The following is a 25,865-nucleotide window of genomic DNA, read 5'->3' on the forward strand; positions in this document are numbered from 1 at the left end:
AACCCATGTCCCCAAGAGGCAGCGGAAGCGTGCGCTAAGGGACGTATACGCGATGGAGCCAGTCGCCCCAAAGTTCAACCCATGGTGTTCCTGTCCAATCACTTTTGATCGAAGGGACCACCCCACTAGCATCCGTCATTGCGGATTCGCCGCATTGGTTCTAGACCCAATTATTGGCGGATTTCACCTCACTAGAGTCCTTATGGACGGTGGGAGCAGCCTGAACCTGCTTTACCAGGATACAGTGCGGAAAATGGGCATCGATCCCTCGAGGATTAAACCCACTAAAATGACCTTTAAAGGCGTCATACCAGGTGTAGAGGCCAACTGTACAGGCTTAGTTACACTTGAAGTGGTCATCGGATCTCCGGATAATTTCCGAAGCGAGGAGTTAATCTTCGACATAGTCCTGTTCCGCAGTGGCTATCACGCACTGCTCGGGCGAACCGCATTTGCCAAGTTCAATGCGGTGCCGCACTACGCATACCTCAAGCTCAAAATGCCAGGCCCTCGAGGAGTCATCACGGTCAATGGAAACACCGAACGCTCTCTCCGAACGGAGGAGCATACGGCGGCTATCGCAGCGGAAGTACAAAGCAGCCTCTCAAGGCAATTCTCCAGCCCGTCCATTAAATGTCTGGACACCGCCAAGCGTGCCCGGAGTAACCTACAACAAGACTGCCTGGCACGTTCTGAGCAAGCGTGGCAATGCGGCCCCAACCCCAGCCCTCGCGAACTTGCGAAACCAATGTTGCGCGTACATAACTACGCTCTGGAAATACCATGGGCAAAGGGGGAGGGGCACCATCACGACACGCCCGAAACATGACTTAAACCGCACTAGGGGCTGCCGACTTCTTCATTTTCTCTTACTTTCAGGACTCCACTCTTCGGAAGGCCACTCCGGCAGTACAATTGCCGCACAAACGATACAACAACCAGGGAGCAGAAAGCTACGCCGCACTATGGAACTCTAAGGTGGTCTCTATAACGAGCAGTATACCTGTTTCACATACCATTCTGCAGCCCTCCCCTGGAATGGACATGTTAAATAGTCCCATCTTTTGCTTATTGCACTATTTGTATCGTTCTGCTTTGATCACAACTTTTTTTAAATAAACAATGCATAGCTTCTGTCTATTATTGCATTACTCTTTTTTACGAATATATGTTCATTAATGACATGTTGCACCCGTACACTTTGGTACGGCCAATACGCCAGGGGCTTAAGTACCCCACAATACGATGTGAGAAGTCCGAACACTTTCACAAGTGCGGCAACCCGAACTTATAGCATTATATGCATCGGCTCCGAATCATGTCTTGGGTCAATAGTTGGGTTTGCCCGGCTCCTATGTTTTGGTACCTTACGTTCCATTATATCGGCTAAGGTAGCACTAGGAGAACTACTGCGATTGTGCCCAAGTTGAGCTGGGCTAAGCACCTCAGTAGAGAAAGCTAAACTGTCCGTCATGATGAGGTGAGAGCTGGTCGCTGTTTGAGAGGTTTTCGAGTCCCTAAAGACTTATGCCGCTTAGAGCGAGGAGTCGGCTTTGTCCGGCCTAGGCGTGGATAGCGCCCCGAACTCGGTCTTCCGAACACTAGGGGCTTCGCCGAAATTTAAAATTATAGAATTCTATGGCTAAGTGAGAGAGTTCAAGCATTATAGTCTGATTGCCTTGTTCGTTGTCTTGAGCGCCTCCCTCGAAGGACCCAAGAATGGGAAAAAGAGCGCTCATGTTTATCCCGAACACCCCAGCACTCGTGGCATGGGGGCAGAAGCCGACGACTCGCCATCTCTCAAATTTGATAAACGGCCGCACAGAAGGTAATATTTTAAATTCAAAAGCGTTGCTTAGCGCATATGAACAAGTTTTCAGCGTACAGGATCACAAATGCGAGTTTACTCAAAAATTACATCTTTGGAGCAGTCATCCGCTATAAGGCGGACACCCTTCAGGACGCCCTCATAATACGCTTCCGGGATGTGATGCTCCTTGCCCGGCGGCAGCCCGTCCTTCACCAGCTTCTCCGCATCCATCTTGCCCCAGTGCACTTTAGCACGGGCAAGCGCCCTACGGGCACCTTCGATGCAGACGGAATGCTTGATTACTTCAAGCCATGGACAGGCATCCACCAGCCGCCTCACCAGCCCGAAGTAGCTCCCAGGCAGAGCCTCTCCAGGCCAAAGCCGAACTATGAGGTCCTTTATGGCCTGTTCGGCCACCTTGTAGAGCTCGACCATTTGCTTCAGCTGGTCGCTCAAAGGCACTAGGTGTCCGGCCTCAGCATACTGGGACCAGAACACCTTCTCCGTCGAGCTCCCCTCCTCGGATCAGTAGTAGGCGGCGGCATCAGACGCACTGCGGGGCAAATCTGCGAATGCTCCTGGAGAGCTCCAGACTCGGGTAAGTAACAAGTAAGTCACTTTCACGTGCTTGCTTTGCATAATGAATGCCTTACCCACTGCTATCTTCTTCATTGCTTCAATTTCTTGGAGGGCTTTCTGGGCTTCGGCCTTGGTAGACTTCGCGCTTTCAAGGGCTGCCGCAAGCTCGGACGCTTGCGTCTTTGAGTCAAGCTCCAAACTCTCGTGTTTTTTCACGAGAGCCTGGAGCTCTTTCTGCACCTCCTCCACCTGCGCCTCCTGCTTCCCTCTCTCTGTGCGCTCCATGGCCGCTCTGTTTTTGGCCTCCGACAACGCTTTCTTAAGGGTTGCCACCTCCGTCGTGGCCCCTATAATAGCACGTTGATCCTGTCATTCTTTGCAACCACATCTTCTCTATATACTTGCGCAAGGTATTACTTACCTTCCTTCTCCTTGAGTTGCCTCTTAGCATGGCCGAGCTCGTTCTCGGACCGCGCAAGGTTTTGCTTCAGCGTATCCACCTCCGCAGTCAGTACGGCGGAGGCCAGCAGCGAAGCCTACATACGCATATTGACTCGATTATGTTAGACTCCTGCGAATGTTATTAGATCCTCTATTCGGCTTTTCTTTCCGAACGCTGAACAGAGCATCAGGGGCTACTGTCTATGCGGTAATATTTTTACATATTCTTTACTTACCTCAAAGCCTGTTAGAAGGCTGGCACAGGCTTCAGTCAGTCCGCTCTTGGCGAACTGAACCTTCTGGATCACCGCACTCATAATAGTGCGGTGCTCCTCGTCGATGGAGGCGCCATTAAGCACCTCCAGCAAATTGTCCGGTGCCTCCGGTTGGACGGAGGTCACCGACTCGGTAGGCTTGCTCCTCTTGGAAGGAGGCTGCCTACCGGAGTCCGGAACCGTTGAAGGTTCCAGCGCGGTGTCCGGCTCAAGGCCGGACTTGGAGCCCTTGGGGGTTCTATCCCCTTTACGCCTGGAGTCCGGGAGGTCGCCTTGCGGCGCCTCCAGGACCACCTCCTCCTGGCTTGGAACCTGTTGGGACGCCACCTCGGCGTCGTCCGTAGGGTGGGGGAGGTAGCCGTCGGAAGCGAATTCACATCCGACGAATCCAGGGAACCGCTCGACGACGCGTCGAGCCGGTCTTTGGGTGGGCTGCATAAACATGTTCGACGTAAGGAAAAGCTGTGCAATGGAGGAATACTATGAATCACTCTGGTATCCGGATACTTACGATTTTGCCAGGGGCTTGGCCCTGAGCGGCCACTCCTCTTTGCCGTCGTCGGCATTGGTGAAATAGTCCGGAGGAAGGGTTTTCCCCTTCTTGGACCCTTCGGCCTCCCCAGTTGGGGCGGCCTTCCTTTTCTCCCCCCTCCCACTGGAGGGGGAGAGGTCTCGTCTTCCTCCTCCTCGTCTTCATAGGAGGAGTGCGTCTTGGAGTCGTCGGATGATGAATCCGACACCTCCAGACACCGGGCACTCTTTCGAGTCCCCGTGGCCTTCTTCTCCGGCACCACATAGGGTGCCGAAACCAGCAGCTTCGCCAGGCGAGCGTCCGCTGGGCCTTCGGGCAAAGGAGCCGGACAGTTGATCTGTCTGGACGTCTCCTGCCAATCTTGTCAAAGGTAAGGGAGCTTAGATCCCGCATGGAGTCAAACTATGAAAAACTAATACCCTGTAAAAGGTAAAAACAGCTTACCACACTAGCATGACGCTGCGTGCTGAATCCGCGATCCTCGGTAGCGGATGCGGGGGCCTCGGCACCCTTGAAAAGTACCTTCCAGGCATCTTCATACATCGTGTCGAAGAGCCTGCTCAGAGTTCGGTGCTGCGCCGGGTCGAACTCCCACAGGTTGAAAGCCCGTTGTTGACACGGGAGGATCCGACGGATGAGCATAACCTGGACTACGTTGACAAGTTTGAGCTTCTTGTCCACCAGGGTTTGGACGCATGTTTGGAGTCCGGTCAGCTCTCCTTTTTTACCCCATGACAGGCCCGTCTCTTTCCAGGAGGTGAGCCCCGTAGGGGTTCCGGATCGGAACTCGGGGGCTGCGACCCATTCAGGGTCGCGCAGCTCGATGATGTAAAACCACCCCGATTGCCACCCCTTTAGGGTCTCCACGAAGGAGCCCTCGAGCCATAGGACGTTGGGCATCTTGCCCACCATGGCGCCTCCGCACTCCGCCTGGGTGCCGCGCACCACCTTCGGCTTGACATTGAAAGTCTTGAGCCGTAGGCCGAAATGGGGGCGGATGCAGAGGAAAGCCTCGCACACAACGATAAACGCCGAGATGTTGAGGACAAAGTTCGGGGCCAGATCATGGAAATCCAGGCCATAGTAGAACATGAGCCCCTGGACAAATGGGTGGAGGGGGAAGCCCAGTACGCGAAGGAAATGGGGGAGGAACACCACCCTCTCATGTAGCCTAGGGGTGGGGATGAGCTGCCCCTCTTCGGGAAGCCCCTAGACAAGTATCCGGCCTTCCTCAGTTTTTTGATGTGTCCCTCCGTGACGGAGGAGACCATCCACTTGCCTCCCGCTCCGGACATGGCTGGAGAAGGTTGAGGTGGGGTGTGCGGACTTGGGCGCTGGAGCTCGAGTGCGCGGAAATGGATAAGCAAATGAGGAAGAAGGCGTGGATGAAAAGGTGGATCCTTATCCCCTTATATGGGCGGACACGACTATGCGTCCCCACCAGCCTGGTATAACTCGCTTATCTCCCAAGTGCCGTAATCAATGGCGCGGTTGGGTTACCCACGCCCGTATTGATGAGAATCCCGAAATAAGGGGACACGATCTCTGCTTTGACAAGACGTGCCAAGGAAACCGCCTCGCTAAATGCACTGAGGTGGGACAGTAAAACGATTCGAATGAAGGCTTGGCCGTGGTGTGATGTCACGCTACGGAATACGTCAGCAAATTAGATTTGTGTAAATATTATTCTCTCTATGGCAATATGTGGAAACTTATTTTGCAGAGCCGGACGCTACCTTTGCGTTCAAAATCTTCTATGAAGTACTTGGAGGAGGAACCCACCTTGCAATGCCGAAGACAATCTGCGCGCCGGACTCGTCATCATTGAAGCCTGGTTCAGGGGCTACTGAGGGAGTCCTAGATTAGGGGGTGTCCGGATAGCCGGACTATACCTTCGGCCGGACTCCTGGACTATGAAGATACAAGATTGAAGACTTCGTCCCGTGTCCGGAAGGGACTTTCCTTGGCGTGGAAGGCAAGCTTGGCGATACGGATATGTAGATCTCCTACCATTGTAATGGACTCTGTGTAACCCTAGCCCTCTCCGGTGTCTATATAAATCGGAGGGTTTTAGTCCGTAGAAACATACAATCATACCATAGGCTAGCTTCTAGGGTTTAGCCTCTCTGATCTCGTGGTAGATCTACTCTTGTACTACGCATATCATCAATATTAATCAAGCAAGACGTAGGGTTTTACCTCCATCGAGAGGGCCCGAACCTGGGTAAAACCATCGTGTCCCCGGTCTCCTGTTACCATCCGCCTAGACGCACAGTTCGGGACCCCCTACCCGAGATCCGCCGGTTTTGACACTGACAACGACCATTATGCATATTCTTCTTCTCAACTGTTATAGCCCAATGTACAACATCTTGTAGTGCATCATAAGAAAACATCTCCACAAAATCAGATGTTTCATCATTCAGCCCTTGTAAAAATCTCGCCATCTTCGCCTCATGACTTTCATGGGTTCTAGTTCAAATTAGCAGCACCTCCATCTCTTTATAGTACTCCTCAACAGTGCAGGAACCTTGAGTGAGCTCTTGTAGTCTCTTGTACAATTGCCTCTCATAGTATGATTGAACAAAATGGCGCCTCATGACTTGCTTCATCAAAGTCCAGCCGCGGATATAATTGTTGCCCGACATCAATGAATCGTCTTGCAACTGATTCCAGTATGTAAGAGCATAATTAGAGAAATCCATAATAGCTAGATAAACTCTCCTAGTTTCAGAAAACCATGGATGCGAAATATTTGATCGCACTTCTCCTCCCACTCAATATATGTGTCTGTATCCTCTTTCCCGTGAATGATGGCACATGTAGCTTCACTCTCGCTTGGTTGTCACGGTCATCTTGATCACGATTGTCATAATGATGACCATTGTGACCAAAAACAGCACCATGGCGATGCGTAGAGTAGGGTTCATAGTCCCCCATGGCTTCATCTTGGTCACCATGCTTGAAGGGATCTTCATGTATGACGTCATCACCATCATGTGCAGCTCGTCGCCAGTGACCAGTGGCAAACCTGCGGGGGTCATGGCCTCGCCCACGAGCTTCTTCTCGATGCAGTCCACCCTCATGGGGGCAGCAAAGTCGGCACGCCTCCATTCTTCACCAACAGTAGGCGCACCATCAACATGGCCACCTAAGCTCTGCCACAACCATTGTGGAAATCTTCATTGCCATGACATTGTCGATAGTCGCAAACCAATGAGGCAGCGGGGCTGTGTTGGTGTTGATCCCCATTTCTTACAATAGGAAGACGACCTCCAAACATCCTTTGCAAAGCTGCAACTAGACTTTCTTCAATCACATCGCCAAGTGCAGCTCAAGTCTTTGGGAACACTTCTTCCATAATATTTACTCCATGTACACTTGAGTTGGAGCCTGCCATGTTAATACTTGGGAAGAATGTGGACAAAGAAAAAGTATATATGTGGAAAACACTCATCTCACCTTCTTGCTTACCCAAATTATAATACTTCCTTGGTTGTTGTGTGGTTTTAGAAATTCAGGAGTGGATGGGCGAATGAAAGGAAAGAAGCTATCGGAAGGGCTAGTGCTGAGATCCAATCGATGCAAACCAAAAGAACAAGAAAAAAATTGTAGATCCTTGCACCACATTCGAGTTGCAACACTTGCCACGACAACTTCTGAAATTTGTCACCCAACTAAATATGATTGCACACTTGCTCAACACTTTCTCTTCTCTTTTTTTGTCTCTCTTTTTTGCCTTTTTTAAGCAACACAAAATATCCAACAACAAGACTCAAAGGAAAAAAGCAGCATCAACTTCAGATAGAACTTCATGCAAACACAAAGAGGAAAGCAAACAACTCGATCTTAGCAAACAAAGGCTCGGATTTTTTGTGGCCTTTTGGCTTGGGACACTAGGACGGGGAAAACCAAACTAAAAAGATAGATATAGCTACAAGAAATAGATCCTACTGTGTAAACCTTGTTCTGAATACCAGATGATAGGACACCGTCTTCAGAGAAGAGGGTGTTCAAGGGGAGGTCTGATCTTCACGGCATAGGATCGATAATGCATGGGGGTTACTAGTTGCAAGCAGCCAAAAATGGAAAATAAGAGATTATGACCCGACAAGGAGGATGCTCATCGAGGCATGCAATCTGAACATTCACCGATCCACACCCCGCAGTACTAACCCACACAACCATGCTCAAGTCATGGAGCACGGGATAGGTGCAATCCGCAAAGGAAACCACAAACTCTAACCCACACAGCACAATCTAGTCATGAAGCATGAATTAGGAGCAATTTCTCAGGGAATCATGAGAATAAGGATAACAATAGCTCTCCAATCTCAGGAGGAGTCTATGTCTTTGGTCTTTGATAGAAATTGCAAAAGTCCCCAGTGAAAGGAAGAGCTAGCCTTTTTATAATCGGGACAACCCCTCTGGATAAGTGTGAAATCAAACTAGCTTTGGGAACCAGCTTAGGTGTGAAAGAGAACCAACTTTGGTTTGACTAAATGGCTTCGAGACTTAATGAGGTCGCTTCTGGAAAACTCACGTTGGAGGTGGTTGGTGGTTCTTGGCCAAACATTGTTTACTGGAGCCAACCATGTTTCCTTCAGCAGCAAACTCGAGTTCTGAAAACCTTTCACAAGATGGGATCTCCAAACTCATGCAAAACATTGTTTCACCAGCACCAAAACATTGTTTCTTCAGCAAACATGCTATTTCTTTGCAACTCTGTTTGTTCGTCATAAAACACTATGTTGGCTCAGACTGAAAATATTGTTGGTCTTTTTCGATGTTGCACCTGAGTTCAACCAGCAATGAAGGAGGTGAAGGCACAACCATGTTTTCAAGGTCAAATGACAAAATTGAGTGAGCATTCACCTGATCATGTATTTGTATTGCCCGGCTTCTTGTGACTGGACCGTTGATGATTGGTGGTGTGCACTACTGCAGGATGCTGCTAATGTGACACTACAATGAAAGACCCTTCGAGGAAATTGTGTGCGATGCATTAATCGCAAACGGTGATGTAAAAAACCATCAAAAAGATGAAAAATGTTTGCGATGGTGGATACATCAAACACGGTTCTGATTTTAGATGCGTGTGCGATGGCATACTGTCGGAGTAAATAGCCATGGGTAGCCTAGCCGGCTTCCCCTGGCCCTTCTGAAAAAATTACGAGCCCGTCCGGCTCTCAAGAATCCAAGACATGGGGCCGCCTTCGCCTTGCTGGCTGTCACCCAGGCCGGCTTTCGGAAGGCAGCCCGACTTTAGCCCTCATGAAGGAAGCCACGGGAGGGCCGACTTCGAGAAGCCGGCCGCGAGAAGGCCGACTCCAAGAAGCCGGCTCCCACAAAGCGGTCGAGACCGTACCCTCAATGTTTGCATCCACCTAGTGGCAATGTGACGGGGCGTGGCTACAGTGAAGCCAGCCACCCCCGAATCCCGGAGCACGCCTGGCACAGTGCGCCGTACGGAGTGGGCATGACCCGTCCGGCGCGGCACTGTTGCCATGTTGACCCTGATGTCACCCACGACGGGCCGCCAGCGCGGCCCACAGGCGGTGGGCCCCTTCGGGCAGAGAGACACCTGAAGGCGGCCTGGCCTCCCCCAGTCGGCCCAAGACGGAGCCGGCTCTCTCCAGCCGGCTTGCCACCCCCTCGAAGGAGGCGCCCCATTAAGGAGACAAGACGCGGTGAGGCTACAATGGTCACCCGCCGGACGGCGGCACTGTAGCCACACTTACCACGGCGAAGCCCACGTCACCAAGATGGAGCAACAGTAACGAGCCGCCGACAGGACCCTGGGCAGTGGGGCCTGCCTGTTGCCAAGGAGTTGGCAGCCGGCGGGACCCACCAGCCGGCGGGCCCCAGCAGTCGGCGCAGAAGCTGGCGAGCGTAGTCACAGACGGCTGGGCCCCGCGCCCAGTCGGAGTACCATTGTACCCCCGGGGGGTAGGCCTATATAAACCCCCCGGGGCGCCCATGCAAAGGGTTGGACCCCCAGCTAGTTCTAGACACCACACAAGGAGAAGAAGCAAGCTAGCCGTGCCCTTCTTCCTCCTCCCACCGAACAGCTCAAGGAGCATTGTGTAGCTACTTGTCCATCTAGTGATCATGCGGAGACCCCGCAGAGCAGCAGTAGGGGTGTTATCTCCACGGAGAGCCCCGAAGCTGGGTAAGATTCACCGGCGTGCATGTCTTCGCCTCATCCCGTTTCCAGGCACCGGCGATGTCTTACTGGCTCCCACAATGATAAGCCACCCGTTGGCATATGTCACACCTACCACCCGACATTTGGCGCCCACCATGGGGCCAGGTGCACCGTCGTCCAGAGACCTGTTCTGGACGGGAACCCTCTTCCTCCCCAGCGAGCGTAGCCAGCCCGGCACGCCCGATGGCGCTTGCCACGACGCGCTACAAGGCGTCACCAGCATCTGCGCGGCGAGCAGCCTCGCCAATCTCCTCGACGAAACCCTCATCTCCGACGAGCTCGCCTCCGATGCGGGCACCGACCACCTCGCCAACCTCCTCGGCCAGCTCCATGTCTCCAGCGAGCCCGCTGTGGATCTGGAGGCGGTTGGCTCCATCGACCCGATGCCTGTCGACTCCGACACGGCCTCCTTCGTTACCTTCCCCACCAACGTCGCGATCTACAACGACCCGCTTCCTCGGACCGACGGCCACGATACTGTCACCACCAAAGTGATGGTCGTCGGCCACGGCGGCCCGGCCGACGAGAGCGCCCACGACGCCCCGCACGCGGCGGCCCATGACTTGTCCACCCCCCTCCCGGCTGATGCCGACGACGAAGCACTGGAGGCGCGCCGCCTCGCCCTCCTCGCAGAGGGCCGGAGGCTGGCTTCCGTGAGACGCCTCACTGAGGCCTACCAGCGCGAAGCTGACCGCGCCGCCTTCGGCACGCCGGCCCCGGGCAGGCCAAGCCGGGCCGACATTGTCAAGCAACGCGGCGCCATCATCGCCGACATGCTGGGAGTCGACCGCCCAGTCTATGCCACTCCGCTCGAGAACTTGCATGCCGCCCAGGCGGCCGTGGACGAGTTGGACGGGCTTGGAGGCCGAAGAACTCCCCCACATGACCCGGCGCATCCAGCAACTGATTGACGCGGCCGCACGGCGACACGAAGCCGACGCCCGCGCGGGAAGCCCTCCCCGCGCCGAGATCACGGCGCGACGTCCCGGACACCGACTACGAGCAACGCCCGGGCGCGGCGCGAGAAAGAACCGGCGGCCAGCCGAAGCCGGACCCGAATCTCCATCGAGCGAGACGTGGACGGCCATCCCTGAGCCATGGAATGGTGGGGCAACCAGCCTCCGCCTCGACCCCGTGGATAGAGATATCCCACCCCGCCGCCAGTGGCGCACCCGACTCTCAGTGGCCGACTAGGTCGCCGCGAAGGAGTCGGCGAGAATGACGCCCGCCATCGGATCGACCGCCTGGCGCGATCCCTGGCGCAGGAAGAAGAAGACGATGTTGGCCCGCCTTGTTTCGGCCCCCGCATCCGCGACGAGCCTTTCCCCAAAGGGTTCTCGCTCCCAAGAGACACGCCCAAGTACAACGGCTCCGTGAAGCCGGAAGATTGGTTGATCGACTACTCCACGGCGGTCAGCATAGCCAACGGCAACCGGCGCGTTGCCGTGAAGTATGTGCCCCTCATGCTGCAAGGCACGGCGCGGACCTGGCTCAACAGCCTCAAGCCTCTCAGCATCAACAGCTGGCTAGATTTCACCGAAGCTTTCATCCGCAACTTCACCAGCACCTACAAGCGGGCCCCAAGCCCAGGCAGCTCTCCCTGTGCGTACAGGGCCCAGCCGAGTCCACTCGCGACTACCTCACGCGTTGGGCCGAGCTCCGCAATTCTTGCAAGGGGGTGCACGAGGTGCAAGCCATCGAATACTTCACTGCTGGGTGCCGAGAAGGTACCCTCCTCGAGCACAAGCTCCTCTGTGACGAGCCGACTACCCTCGACGAGCTTCTGGACATAGCAGACAAATACGCCACCGCCGACTCTTCGATGAAGACCGAGCTCCGGGTAGACGCGTCCGGGAAAGTACTCAACCCGGCGCCCAAGACGCCGGCAGGGGATTCCGGCCGATGCCCACACCCGAACGACCACAAGCGCAAGGGCCCTGTGCCGCCTCCAGCCAGTCAGCAGGTGGCCACGGTCGAAGACGGGCTGACTAAAGGGCGACCCGCGCCCAAGAAGCCCAAGGGCGGCCGGCCGGCTTGGCAGCCGGCTTTCTCCTACGAGCAAACTCTCGACGCCCCGTGCAAATTCCATAGCGGCGCGAGCCATCCAACCACACAACCCGGAAGTGCCATTGGCTCACCCGAATCTCTAAGGCGAGGGGCTCGCGCCGCCTCCGCCTGCCGGCCCGCCGCCTTCGGCCGCTCGGCCCGCAGTCGGAGCCGTGCACGACGAATTCCCCGACGAGCAAGAAACCTACATCGTCTTTACAAGCCAGCTCGAAGACCGGCGCGGAAAACGCCGAGAGCACCAGGAAGTCAACGTGGTCACTGCCAACCCCGCCGAACACATGCATTGGTCAGAAAAACCCATCAGCTGGACCTGGGCCGACCATCCAGAGGTGATGCCGTCTCCTGGCTCTTATGTGTTGGTCCTGGAAGCCACCCTCGCGATGGACAGACGCGCTGCCCGCTTCTCCCGCGTGCTGATAGACGGTGGGAGGAGCATCAACATCCTGTACCGTGACACCCTGGAGAAGCTAAATGTCAAGACGAAACAGCTCATGCCTACTCGGACAGTGTTTCATGGCATCGTACCCGGCTTGTCCGGCGCCCCCATTGGCAAGACCAAGATTGATGTACTCTTTGGGGACAAGGAGCATTTCCGCCGGGAAGCAATCTGGTTTGAAGTGGTGGACCTGGAGAGCCCCGACCACGCGTTGCTTGGCCGACCCGCCTTGGCCAGGTTCATGGCTGTTCCCCACTGTGCATACCTCAAGATGAAGATACCAAGTTCCAAGGGCGTCATCACCGTAGCCGGCGATTACAAGTAGTCTTCCGAGTGCGCTGCCGCCAGAAGCCGGCTGGCCGAGTCCCTTGTGATTGCCGAAGAGAAGAAGATGTTGGACCGGGTCGTGGCCATGGCCAGCAAGCAACCGAACCAGTCCCCCGACCCCAAGGAGTATGATGCCCAAGTATCTTTCCAGCCGGCCAAAGAAACCAAGAAGATACCCCTTGACCCCGAGCAGCCCGAGAGGTTTGCCGTCATCGGGGCAAGCCTGAACAGCAAATAGGAAGGCGAGCTCGCCGATTTCCTCCGTGAGAATCGGGACATCTTTGCATGGTCCCCCAAGGACATGCCGGGTGTTCCGAAGGAATTCGCCGAGCACAAACTACACATCCGAAAAGACGCGAAACCAGTCAAGCAGCCCCTCCGCCGACTATCAGAGGAAAAGAGAAGGATTGTAGGGGAGGAGATAGCCTGGCTTCTGGCAGCCGGCTTCATTATGGAAGTCTTCTTTCCAGAGTGGCTTGCCAACCCGGTCCTCGTGTTAAAAAAGAACAACAAGTGGCGCATGTGTATAGACTACACAAGGCTCAACAAGGCCTGCCCTAAAGATCCCTTTGCCCTGCCAAGGATTGACCAAGTGATAGACTCCACGGCCGGATGCGAGCTGTTGAGTTTCTTGGATGCCTACTCAGGATATCACCAGATAAAGCTAGATCCGGACGACCGCCTGAAGACCGCCTTCATCACGCCATTTGGAGCCTTCTGCTACCTGACTATGACATTCGGCTTAAGAAATGCCGGTGCCACTTTCCAGCGTTGCATGCAGAAGTGCCTCCTCAAGCAACTCAGCAGAAACGCTCACGTCTACGTGGACGACATTGTGGTGAAGACGGAGAAGCGCGGCACCTTGCTGGAAGACCTCAAAGAAACGTTTGAGAAACTACGCCGGTTCCAAATCAAGATCAACCCCGAGAAATGTGTGTTCGGAGTGCCAGCCGGCCAGCTCCTAGGCTTCCTGGTCTCCGAACGCGGCATCGAATGCAACCCGGTGAAGATCAAGGCCATCGAGAGAATGGCGATCCCCACCAAGCTTCGAGACATCCAAAAGTTCACCGGATGCTTGGCCTCCTTGAACCGCTTCATCAGCCGGCTCGGAGAGAAAGCTCTCCCCCTCTACCACCTCATGAAGAAGAGCACTCACTTCGAGTGGAACGACCAGGCCGACCAAGCTTTTCACGAGCTGAAGAAAATGCTGGCCACGCCGCCCCTCCTAGCGGCGCCGACTGAGAAAGATCCCATGCTCCTTTACATTGCCGCAACCAGCCGGGTGGTCAGCACCGTCATCGTAGTCCAACGCCCAGAAGAAGGACGAGCCCAGCCGGTCCAGAGGCCGGTGTATAATTTGAGCGAGGTGCTGTCCACTTCAAAGCAGAACTACCCGCAGTACTAGAAGATGTGTTACGGTGTGTCCTTCACCGCCAAGAAGCTGAAGCCCTACTTTCAAGAGCATCCCGTCATGGTCGTATGCACCGCCCCGCTGGCCGAGATCATAGGCAGCCGGGACGCATCCGGCCAGGTGGCGAAATGGGCCATCGAGCTGGCCCCTTACACAATCTTCTACCAGCCCCGCACCGCCGTCAAGTCCCAAGCACTGACCGACTTCCTCGTCGACTGGGCCGAGACCCAGTACCTGCCGCCGGCTCCCGACTCCACCCATTGGCGCATGCACTTTGACGGGTCCAAGATGCGCACCGGCTTGGGAGCCGACGTCGTCCTTACCTCTCCCAAAGGCGACAAGCTCAGATACACGCTGCAGATTCACTTTGCCGCCTCCAACAATGTAGCCGAGTACGAGGCACTCATACACGGGCTCCGGCTTGCCAAGGAACTCGGCATCCACCGGATCCTATGTTATGGCGACTCAGACTTGGTGGTTCAGCAATCATCCGGCGACTGGGACGCCAAGGACGCAAATATGGCCAGCTACCGCTTCCTGGTTCAACAACTCAGCGGATACTTTGAAGGATGCGAGTTCCTCCAGGTACCGCGAGCCGACAACGAGCCAGCCGATGCCCTGGCTCGAATAGGCTCCACTCGGCAAGCAATACCAACCGACGTCGCTCTACAACGCCTCCTCAAGCCGTCCATCAAGCCGTCTCCAGAGTCCGATTCCATCTTCGTACCGCCTGACCCCGACGCGGCCGGGTCCGGCTCGAAGAACCAAGCAGGCGACCCCGGGACTTCAGTAGTCTGCCCGGGGACTTCGGCAACCGGCTCGGGGACTGCCACACCCGGCTCGGGGACTGCAGTAGCCGGCCTAGGGACTGCACCAACACAACAGCCGGCGGCCGACTCCAGTATTTCACCACCCAGCCCGCCCACCCTGGTGGCAGTAGCCACATTGGCAGTAGGAGAAGTCGCGGCTCCGTCATGGGCTCAGTCCATCCTCAACTTACTAGTAAACCAAGATCTGCCGGCTGACGAAACAGAGGCAAGACAAGTCCAACGTCAAGCCGGAGCATACACAATCGTCAACAGAGAACTCGTCAAGCGCAGTGTCACTGGAGTCCTCCAACGGTGCATCGAGTAAGAGAAGGGCATTGCAATCCTCAGAGACATTCACCAAGGAGAATGCGGCCACCACGCGACTCCAAGATCACTCGTCGCCAAAGCTTTCCGCCATGGTTTCTTCTGGCCGACTGCTTTGGATGACGCCAAAGAATTAGTTAAATATTGCAAAGGGTGCCTACTCTTCAGCTCCAAGCAACACATGCCGGCTTCGGCACTCAAGACCATTCCCCTCACCTAGCCCTTCACTGTTTGGGGACTGGACATGGTGGGCCCATTCAAGACGGCGCGCGGCGGCATGACGCATTTGCTCGTCGCCGTGGACAAATTCACCAAGTGGATTGAGGAAAAGCCGATCAAGAAGTTGAATGGGCCGACTGCGGTGACATTCATCGCAGACATAACAACTCGGTACGGCATGCCACACAGCATCATCACCGACAATGGCACGAATTTTGCCAAAGGAGCCTTGGCACATTTCTGCGTAGCCTAAGGTATCCGGCTGGACTTAGCGTCCGTCGCCCACCCACAGTCAAACGGCCAGGTCGAGCGAGCCAACGGCCTCATCCTCTCCGGCATCAAGCCCCGACTGGTCGTGCCACTGGAGCGCTCAGCCGGCTGTTGGCTCGATGAGCTGCCGGCTGTCCTCTGGAGTCTGCGCACTACCCCAAACAAGTCAACCGGCTTCACTCCTTTCTTCCTCGTGTACGGTGTCGAGGCGATCATCCCAACCGACATCGAGTTCGACTCGCCTCAGGTAACCATGTACACGGAGGCGGAGGCCAAGGAAGCACGAGAAGACGGCGTCGACCTGCTGGAAGAAGGCCGGCTGTTAGCCCTCAGCCGGTCTGCCATCTACCAGCAGGGTTTGCGCCGCTACCACAGTCGGAAGGTCAGGCCAAGATCTTTCAAAGAGGGCGATCTTGTGCTCCGGCTGATCCAGCGAACAGCCGGCCAGCACAAGCTCTCGGCCCCTTGGGAGGGCCCCTTCGTCATCAGCAGAGCTCTAGGCAACGGCTCCTACTACCTAATCAACACGCAGAAGCCGAAGGCACGCAAGGGAGACGACTCCGGCAAGGAATCGGAACGACCATGGAACGCCAACCTCCTTCAAAGATTTTACAGTTGAAATGCAGTATGTATCACGCTAACTTTTGTACTAAATACGAGACAATAGGCCCCCCGAGGAGGGCTCGGGGACTGCCATCTTTTATCTATGAACGAAAAGTATCATGCTTATGACCTTGTCATTTCATTTACTTGTTCCGTCCGGCACCGGGTTCGACTAGTCGGCCCTGGGACTGGCCGACTGGAGTTATATTCGAAGTACTACCCGCGGTCAGACAAGTAGTGTGCCGACACCTAGGCTTAGCTCTTGCCAAAGTCGCAGTTCGAAGAACCGGCTGTCCGGCTGGCAAGAGTCAAAAGCAGGAAAGGATGCCCACAGGAAAAATGGCCAGGGACCAACGGACTAATATACCGAAAGCCGGTTTGCCGCCTACCGCCGACCGACTACTAGAGTAGCCGACCGGCAGGTTTCCATTCACTTCACTTCAATCCAAGAAAGCTTGAGTACTTGCCTCCCCAAAGAGGGAAGGCGGCAAAGGAAAAAGCCTAAGGATAAAAAGCATACGCGAATGGAAACCAAACATGCACAAAATAATATTTACATAAAAGACCTCCAAGAGGCCAGCATTCAACATAGTTTGGATACACCCCCAGTGGGTGGAACTGCGAAAGCTTAATAAGATTGTTCAAAAGGAAACAAGCAGGAAAAATAAGGACGGCAGGTCAAGCTGGCGGAGCGACGAACGAGCCGGGCTGGTCGGCGGAGACGGTTGTGCCGGCTGAAGGAGTGGCCGGCTGGCGAACCTCGGCTTGATCACCGCCTCCCGCAGAGGGCACGCTTCCACGCGCCTCGTTGCTGGAGGCACGGTCAGCCTGAGGCCGGCCGGTTGTTCCAATAGCCGGCTCGACGTCTTCACCGTCCTCTTCTCCGTCATCCTCGCCCTCGTCGCTGGAGGCGATCTCCTCTGCCGAGTCCTCGCCCACCGCCGGGTTCAGCCCGAACCACTCCTCCGGCTGGGCAACGCCGTCATCATTGATTTCAGGTGCAAAAACGCTGATGTCGGTGCACTCGGCGATCGTCGAAGCACGCTGGGCGATAGCTGGCCGCACCTCCTCCAGCTCCGCATCGGCCTCCAGCCGCCAAGTGCGCAGCTGGTCCAGGTTCAGCCCTGGGTACCAAGCTCGAACGAACTCCAACGCCCGCCCGGCTCCAAGATGGGCCGCCGACGCCTTCCAAGCTTCAAAGCGACCGACTGCAACCTCCAGCCAGTCGGCAGTCCGGCTTGGGGTGCGGGGGATCGTCTCGCCGGGCCAGAGGGCGGCCAACACCTGCGCCCCGGCACGTTGGAGCCGGCGAAGCATCCGGTGAGCCGGCTGCAGCCGCGCTTGGACAGCCAAGAGCTGCTCCTCTAGTGTCCGATTCGCATCCGGCGCGATGTTGACCCCCGCCTGACGGCGCGCTTCGCGATGGGCCTCGATGGTTTGGGCGGCGAAGGTGGAGTAGCCGGGAAAGTAGTCTGCACAAGAAAATAGGCAGCAGCACAAGTCAGGCCAAAAACCAGGCGGCAAGGGGCAGGAGAGGAGCGAGGAAGGCGGCTTACCGTCGATCAAGTCCTCGATGCGGCCGAAGCCTTCATCCAGCGCTCGCCGGGTCTCAGCCCAGCTCGCCGCCTCGGTCTCAAACTCTGCCTTCAGGGCGGCCTCGCTATCCTGCGCTTTCTGCAGGGCCGCCTTGTGGCTCTCCTCTTGGTCAGCCAGCTTCTTGGCCAGGCGGTCATGCTCCTGGACCAAGGCAGCGTACTCAAGATCCTTAGTACGAAGGGCGGCCTATGCTTCGCCGAGCTCCCTCCTCAAGTCGGCGTTGGTCCCTGAAAGCACGAAAGACGAAAGAAGAAAAAAACCAATAAGGAAAAAGTCGTCAAGGAAGATTCGACCCGACTGCTCAGCAGTCGGCCCGAATCTCGGGGACTACACCCAGTGGGTGCGCTGACGCGCCCCCACAGGAGACAGACAAGATCAAGCACTTACTTCGGCTGTTGACCAGGTCGTCGGTCTTCCGACCCAACTCCTGAGCCTGGGAGTTGAAGGCGGCAGCACGGGAGTTATGATATTCCTGGAAGTTCAGACAGGAAGCAAAAACAAGGTAGTCATCAAGAAAGATCCGACCCGACTTCTCAGCAGTCGCCCTGAATCTCGGGGACTACACCTAGTGGGTGCGCTGACGCGCCCCCACGGAAGAAATCAAGAGACCAAAGCGGCCAAGAATGAAAGACTCACCCGGATGGCAGCCCGCGTCGACAGGAACTCCTGGGTGTACTGCTGCAGCAGGGCGGCCTGAGCTTGAAGCCGGCTCCGGACCTCTTGAGCCGCCACATTCAGCTCGCCAGTCCCCCCGCTGGGAGTCCACTCGGACGTGGCGGTGCTGGCCGCCTCCAGAGCCCCCGCTGACTGGCCGGCGCCCGCGAATCGGCGCGACTTCGGCGAAGCGGCGCCTCCCCCTGCGTGCTGACGCGTCACCGGCTGCACCTCGGAGCCGGCTCCGTCCTCTGGCTCACCCCCGGCCGGCTCCTCTGGCGCCGCTGATGATTGGCCTCCTTGGCCCGCTCCGGTTGGCGCTGCCGGCGGCGCTCTCCCCGTGAAGACCACGAGGTCCTCCCTCCTCTCCATCAGCGGCGGGTCTTGGACGATTTCCTCCGCCAGGGGCAATGGGGTGTCAGGGGCCACGGCTCGGAGGGGAATGGCGAGCAGCGGAGGCTGGTTACGTGAACCCTCCGCCTCCGTTTCCGCGGTCGCCGCCTCCGCCTGGACCTTGGCTGCCGCGTCGGCCTGCTCCCTCGCCGCCTGGGCGGCCGCTTTCTCCGCCGCCTCACGCTCCTCCCGCGCCTCACAGGCGTTCCGCTCCGTGGCCTCCCTGAGGTCGGCGCGGGGGTCCACGCGGCAGGAGCCCGAAGACCCTCCAGTCGGCCCAACTACGGAGCCGCCCGGACCCCGCTCAAGGGAAAGCGGCGCCCTGTCCAGCGAGCGGGAAAAGGTTAGGAAGAATGTTCGAACAAGAGAGAACGATGAAAAGCATGCGACCAAGCAATCGACGACTTACGCTGAGACCGCCTGAGGCTGCTTCACCGCCTTGCGGAAGCGGGCCGCCTTCGCGGCCGCCTCATCTCGTTTGGTCGCCGTGGTGGAGGATTTGGACTTCTTTGGCCGACTGCCGAAGAGGATTGACGCGGCCCGGCGCTTCTGTGCGCCGCTGCCGGCAGCCGGCGCGGTGGACGAGCCCGCGCCCTGATGGTCGGCCGCCGGCTGGCGACGCGGGGCGACTTCGGCTTCGGCATCATCCGGCCAGTCCTCGAAGCTGGCGGTAAGCCCTGTGCCTCCGGGCTCAGCATCGTCCCTCACGACGGCGTCTTCCATGGCGGTCGCCCCCAAATCCGGGTCGTCGACGTCGTCCACCGTGCGGTCGGGGACGTACTGGCGTTCTATCCCTGCTGCCCCGGTCGTCGGCGGAAGAAGGGGGTTCTGCTAAGAAGAACTGACCGATCAGAAGCCGGCCATCATAAAGCCGGCTACCAACAAAAAGAAGAAAGAGAGGAAAGCTTACCACGGGAGGAGGGTTGGCGCGAGAATACGGCACCTTGCCGTATCGCCAGTCCTCGGCGAGCTTGCAATTGGAGATATGATTTACCATGTATGACACCTTCGCATGAGGCATCTCCCTGGTGCTCAGCCGGCTTGGGTCGAAGCGGCCGCTCATCTGACACATCATGTGGGGCCGGCTTTGGAGAGGAAGTATCCGGCGCTCCATGAAGGCGGCCACCAAGTCGGCCCCGCTCAGGCCTTCGGACTGGATCATCACCCGAAGCCGGGAGACGGCAGCGTTCCCGGCCTGAGACAGTGACCTGGACCGGAAACTCCATGAGGGCTGCCTCCCAGCCAGCGGGCCGGCTACGTAAGCCGGCAGGTTGACGTGGTCTCCTTGCTGGGTGACGTTCTTCACGTAGAAGTACGACTTCTGCCAGATCTTCACCGACTGGATCAGGGGGATGGGCGGGAACGGGTTGTTCTCGCCCGACCTCCTCATGGCGATGAAGGCCCCGCAGGGGGCGGGCACGCCCGCGACGACGGTGCCGAGTTTGCTCTAGAAGAATTCCCCTTGAGCTCCAGCGTGGGGAGCAGCCCCAAGAAACCTTCGCAGAGAGAGACGAAGGCCGACAGCAGCATCACCGCGTTGGCCGTGAGGTGATGCGGCTGAAGATTGTAGAACTCGAGGAAGGAGCACAGGAATCCGCTCGCCGGAAGGCTGAAGCCACGCAGGAAGTGCGAGCGGAAGACGACCCGCTTGCCCTCCTCCGGTGCCAGCGAGATCTCCGTCTCTGGCGCCAGGCGGACCCGCACGAGGTTGGCATCGGGCAGGCGCCGAGTCTGGCGGAGGAACTCAACATGGTCCTCATGGACGTTGGAGCCATCCCACGAGCTCGACAGCGCCATGGGAGCAAGACGATGTGGCGGCGCGGCGGTGCTGAGACGGGAGGCTGCGGCGGCCACGAGAGGAAGAAAGGAGGACGAGAAGGGGCGGAGTGAGAGAGAGCGTGCGAACCTCTGTCTCTCCCCCTCCTCCCCCTACTTATAGGCTAGCGTGGCGGAGCCGAGGAGGCGCGGCGTGGGGAAACCTGGGGATCGATCGTGCCCACTCCCCCACGTCCCGTGTTCATTGCGCCCTAACGACGAAATAAATCGCCACGGGAAGGCGAGCGGTCCACCTGGGCCGCAGAAGATCAGCATTCGGGCCGAGGCCTAGGAGTGGTGGGCCCGGGCCTGTGGCGGCGTCCCGTCGCGTGTGTGCGCTGGCAGGATCTCGCTGCCACGTGGCCCGCAGGAGGGCCCGCGGTCAGCACGCGGGTCGACCACTTTCCCTCCTGCAAGAAGCAGGGCTCCCCGCAATCGGCATACACCAGCAAAGCCGGCTCTTCAGGGTAGGAAGCTGACCAAGCTTCTCGTCCCTTTGTCCGCCTCGAAGCTCGATCAGCTTCGGGGACTACTGTCGGAGTAAATAGCCATGGGTAGCCTAGCCGGCTTCCCCTGGCCCTTCTCAAAAAATTACGAGCCCGTCCAGCTCTCAAGAATCCAAGACATGGGGCCGCCTTCCCCTTGCTGGCTGTCACCCAGGCCGGCTTTCGGAAGGCGGCCCGACTTTTGCCCTCATGAAGGAAGCCACGGGAGGGCCGGCTTCGAGAAGCCGGCCGCAAGAAGGCTGACTCCAAGAATCCGGCTCCCACAAAGCGGTCGAGACCGTACCCTCAAAGTTTGCATCCACCTAGCGGCGATGTGACGGGGCGTGGCTACAGTGAAGCCAGCCACCCCCGAATCCCGGAGCACGCCTGGCACAGTGCGCCGTACGGAGTGGGCATGACCCGTCCGGCGCGGCACTGTTGCCATGTTGACCCTGATGTCACCCACGACGGGCCGCCAACGCGGCCCACAGGCGGTGGGCCCCTTCGGGCAGAGAGACACCCGAAGGCGGCCTGGCCTCCCCCAGTCGGCCCAAGATGGAGCCGGCTCTCTCCAGCCGGCTTGCCACCCCCTCGAAGGAGGCGCCCCATTAAGGAGACAAGACGCGGTGAGGCTACAGTGGTCACCCGCTGGACGGCGGCACTGTAGCGACACTTACCACGGCGAAGCCCATGTCACCAAGATGGAGCAACAGTAACCAGCCGCCGACAAGACCCTGGGCAGTGGGGCCTGCCTGTTGCCAAGGAGTTGGCAGCCGGCGGGACCCACCAGCCGGCGGGCCCCAGCAGTTGGCGCAGAAGCCGGCGAGCGTAGTCACAGATGGCTGGGCCCCGCGCCCAGTCGGATTACCATTGTACCCCCGGGGGGTAGGCCTATATAAACCCCCCGGGGCGCCCATGCAAAGGGTTGGACCCCTAGCTAGTTCTAGACACCACACAAGGAGAAGAAGCAAGCTAGCCGTGCCCTTCTTCCTCCTCCCACCGAACAGCTCAAGGAGCATTGTGTAGCTACTTGTCCATCAAGTGATCATGCGGAGACCCCGCAGAGCAGCAGTAGGGGTGTTATCTCCATGGAGAGCCCCAAAGCTGGGTAAGATTCGCCGACGTGCATGTCTTCGCCTCATCCCGTTTCCAGGCACCGGCGACGTCTTACTGGCTCTCACAATGATAAGCCACCCGTTGGCATATGTCGCACCTACCACCCGACACATACGGTTGATCCATACGAACTATTTGAGATGATACAGAACAACAGAAATGGGCAGCCAGATCAAGGAGTGTGTGATATATGGCGTACTGTTCACCCCAGTAAACTTTTTGTGATGAGGCGAAACAACATAAACGGGCAGCCAGATGAAGGTGTGTGCAATATACGGCATACAGTTCACTCGGATGGGTTGTTTATGATTAGGCAACACAAATTAAACGGTCAGCCCGATGAATGTGTGTGCGATATACGACATCAGATGAACTGTTTGCATTGAGCCAAGAGAATAGAAATGGTTCAACTTAAAGAAGATGTGTGTGATATGCGGCCAACATGTCTGCAATCAGAAATGCGTGCGAAGACTGATAACAACACAGACGATTCCTATTAACAAGCCATGTGTGTTATGAGCGAACGATTGCTGGTATACAATTGTGAGTGATTGATGAAAACATCATCGATGGGTTCCATTGTTTAGTCCGTGTGCAATGTGATTTGCTTTGTCCGCACAACATCTATGCTCTGTCTATAGGGCATCAACATATATAGTTAAGAAGACAACATTGCACAACCAAATTAAGCAAACAATTACACAAGTGACTACACACATAACATTTCTACACACCAAAGTAAGCAATTGCATGCATACTAAACTAGGAGAAACGAGGATCTAATCATCTACTTCTTGTTGTGATGATGCTTGCCATTGCTCTGCTTCCGTCTAGATCCCTGGCCGTTTTGGGGAAGGAGGCACTTTGTCATGTGAACGATCCACGTGTACATCTCGTAGCTCGTGTACGCCTCATTGGCCGCATAAACGATTTGAGCTTTGTCGAGTTTCTCCATCCAGGCCGAGTGCCAGGCACACTTGTCCTTGCTGCGGGAATCCTTCTTGTCTCTGTAGTAGGGGGCGATGATGGCCTCGGCGAGGTGAACCAGCAAGTCCTTCTCATGCTCGTTGCTGCCCCAGATCTTGTATTGGCCCTGGATGTCGGCAAGGTTCAGGCAGGCAATGCCCGAATTCTTGAGCACCTTTACATCGTTGGTGATGTCCACCGTAGCGAACATGTAGTGGGGGCTGTTGACAAACCTGGCGCAACGCTTGCAAGGGACTTGTAGCCAGGTAGTAGTGGTAGACAAGGACGTGATTGCGCATGCACATCTGGGCGACGATGACCTTGGGATGAGACCCGACACGAGTGCGGGTGTACTCGAGATCGATTCCGACCACCTTGTACTTCTCCTCAGCAAGCAAGATGGAGTGCTCCACCCAGACCGGGTTGTTGGTGTACACCACCGAGAGCTCCGTGAACCTTCTGTGGGTGTCTACCACGGCATGCATGGTGAACCGCTGCTCGTCGTCGGCAGCCGCTCGGAGCAGCATTAGAGCTGCGCAGGATACCCTCTAAGAGTTTGTTGTGGTTGGTGTGCTTCTTGCAATAGTGGGGCACGATCGAAAGGTTGAAGAGACACACGTGTTTAATGGCCGCTGTAATAAATGGGGGCTGGCTGGCCTGTAATCGTCACGTCTTGTCACCGCATTTATAGCAGAGGATTCCAGTGCACGCTTGAGAACACCGCACGCGTTTCGTTTGACCATGTGTGGGATCGAAGAGGCACCAAATTTATCATTGGTGAGCATGTTCCCACACAACCGCATAGTTTACCACGCAAGCTTTTTTCCCGGCTAGTTTGGCCACGCGTCGGCTAGAAGAGGGACAAATCATGGGCGTTTATTGGCAAAAAGCTGTGGAAAAAGTTTTTTATGCTTTAATAAAGGGGTGTGAAGTTTTTGCTCTACAGTAAATATTCAAATAAAAACTTTGTAAAAACGAAGTGTGTGGAATGACTTTGGTCATAAGTTTACCCGTGGGTGATAAGGTCAAAGTTACAGAGAAGGGTGATGATGGACACTCGAGGGCGATAATTAATTCTGCGCTCTACAGGGCACACAGTTGAAGAAACCAACTGTGTGCAATAATGTCGAAGATCGCAGTCGAGTTCTATACAGATCGTGTGCTATGAGATCGGCAAGGTTAACACATTCGAGAATGGTTAATAAAATCTAAGTCCATCGCATATGAAGATCAAAATAGTGCTACCAATATATGAGTTTGACACGATGCCATTTCAACGATTGTACCACAAAAGCTCTGTCGGATTTCGGGTTCCGGCAAAACCCTTGAGGTTCGAACACTGGGGTGTGCACGAAGATTTCTCCTCCCTGTAGCTCACGCCCTCACCGCAATCTCAAGGCTTAGTGCATTGAACTCGCAGAACAAAGGGACACAAGATTTATACCGGTTCGGCCCACCGATGTGGTGTAATACCCGACTCTAGTGTGGTGTGGTGGATTACCTCTTGGGCTAGGGATGGACAGTTACAATAGAAGAACAACCTCCTGAGGAGGGGTGCTCTTGTGCTTGGTGAATTGATGCGGCCGAGGCTCCTCGTCCCTCGTTCAGCCCATCCCTGGCTACGGTGGTGGCTAGCCGTATTTATAGAGGCCCAGGTCCTCTTCCCAAATATTAGGTGGGAAGGGATCCCACAACGGCCAGTTTGAAGGGGGACAGCTAGTACAAGCTATCCTGACAAAAGATGGTCTTCACTTGCCAAAGGCTCTGGTGATGACGCCGTCTTGGGCTCCACGGTGACCCCCGTTCTGCTGTCTTGCTGGTCTTAGTCTCGTTGCACCGATATGGAAACCTTTGCTTGATGCCTCGAGACTCCGCGCCCGCGCTTGCTTCTTTAGCACCAAAGGGGAAATGAGGACACTGTGCGCGCTGGCGCCCGCCTGGTGCCCGCCTGGCCTTAGTCGCCATGGCTTATGTCACTGGAACCTTGCGAGGTGCCCCTTGCATTGATGTCTCCGCCCCTCACGACCAGCCTAGTGAGGCCGCCCCCGAGGAGGTCTTGCGTCGTCCACCTCGCGAGGCTTGGCCCCTCGCAAGGGTCTTGAGTGTTTGCTGGTGCAGAAGGGTCGTGCAGGGCCGCTGGTGGAGCCACGCCGTGGGCCGCAGGCAGGCAAGTCTGGGGACCCCCATTCCCAGGACATCGATAGTAGCCCTCGGGCCCAAGGCGCGCTCGGACTTGGCGTCGAGGCGAAGCCAAGGGGCAAGTGCGGAGCGCCGCAATCCCCAACAGCTTGTGGCCTCGTTTGACGCGTGGCGGTTGATTTGACGTGGGTGTCTCCACCTCCCCACGCTGCCTCGGCAACTGCCCGACTGACAAAAGGCTGGCGCGGGCTGCATTTGCCTTCAATGCTTTCCTTCGTCTTGCTCCAAATCCCCTTTCTTGCCCTTTGTTCCCATAGACTCCAGATCCACCCATGTTCTCCTTTGAGCATACCGTCGTTGGCGCCCAAGAAAGCCCGGGCTACTCCTTCG

This window comes from Triticum urartu, chromosome 6 (assembly GCF_003073215.2).
Source record: "Triticum urartu cultivar G1812 chromosome 6, Tu2.1, whole genome shotgun sequence".
In the NCBI taxonomy this organism is placed as follows: domain Eukaryota; kingdom Viridiplantae; phylum Streptophyta; class Magnoliopsida; order Poales; family Poaceae; genus Triticum; species Triticum urartu.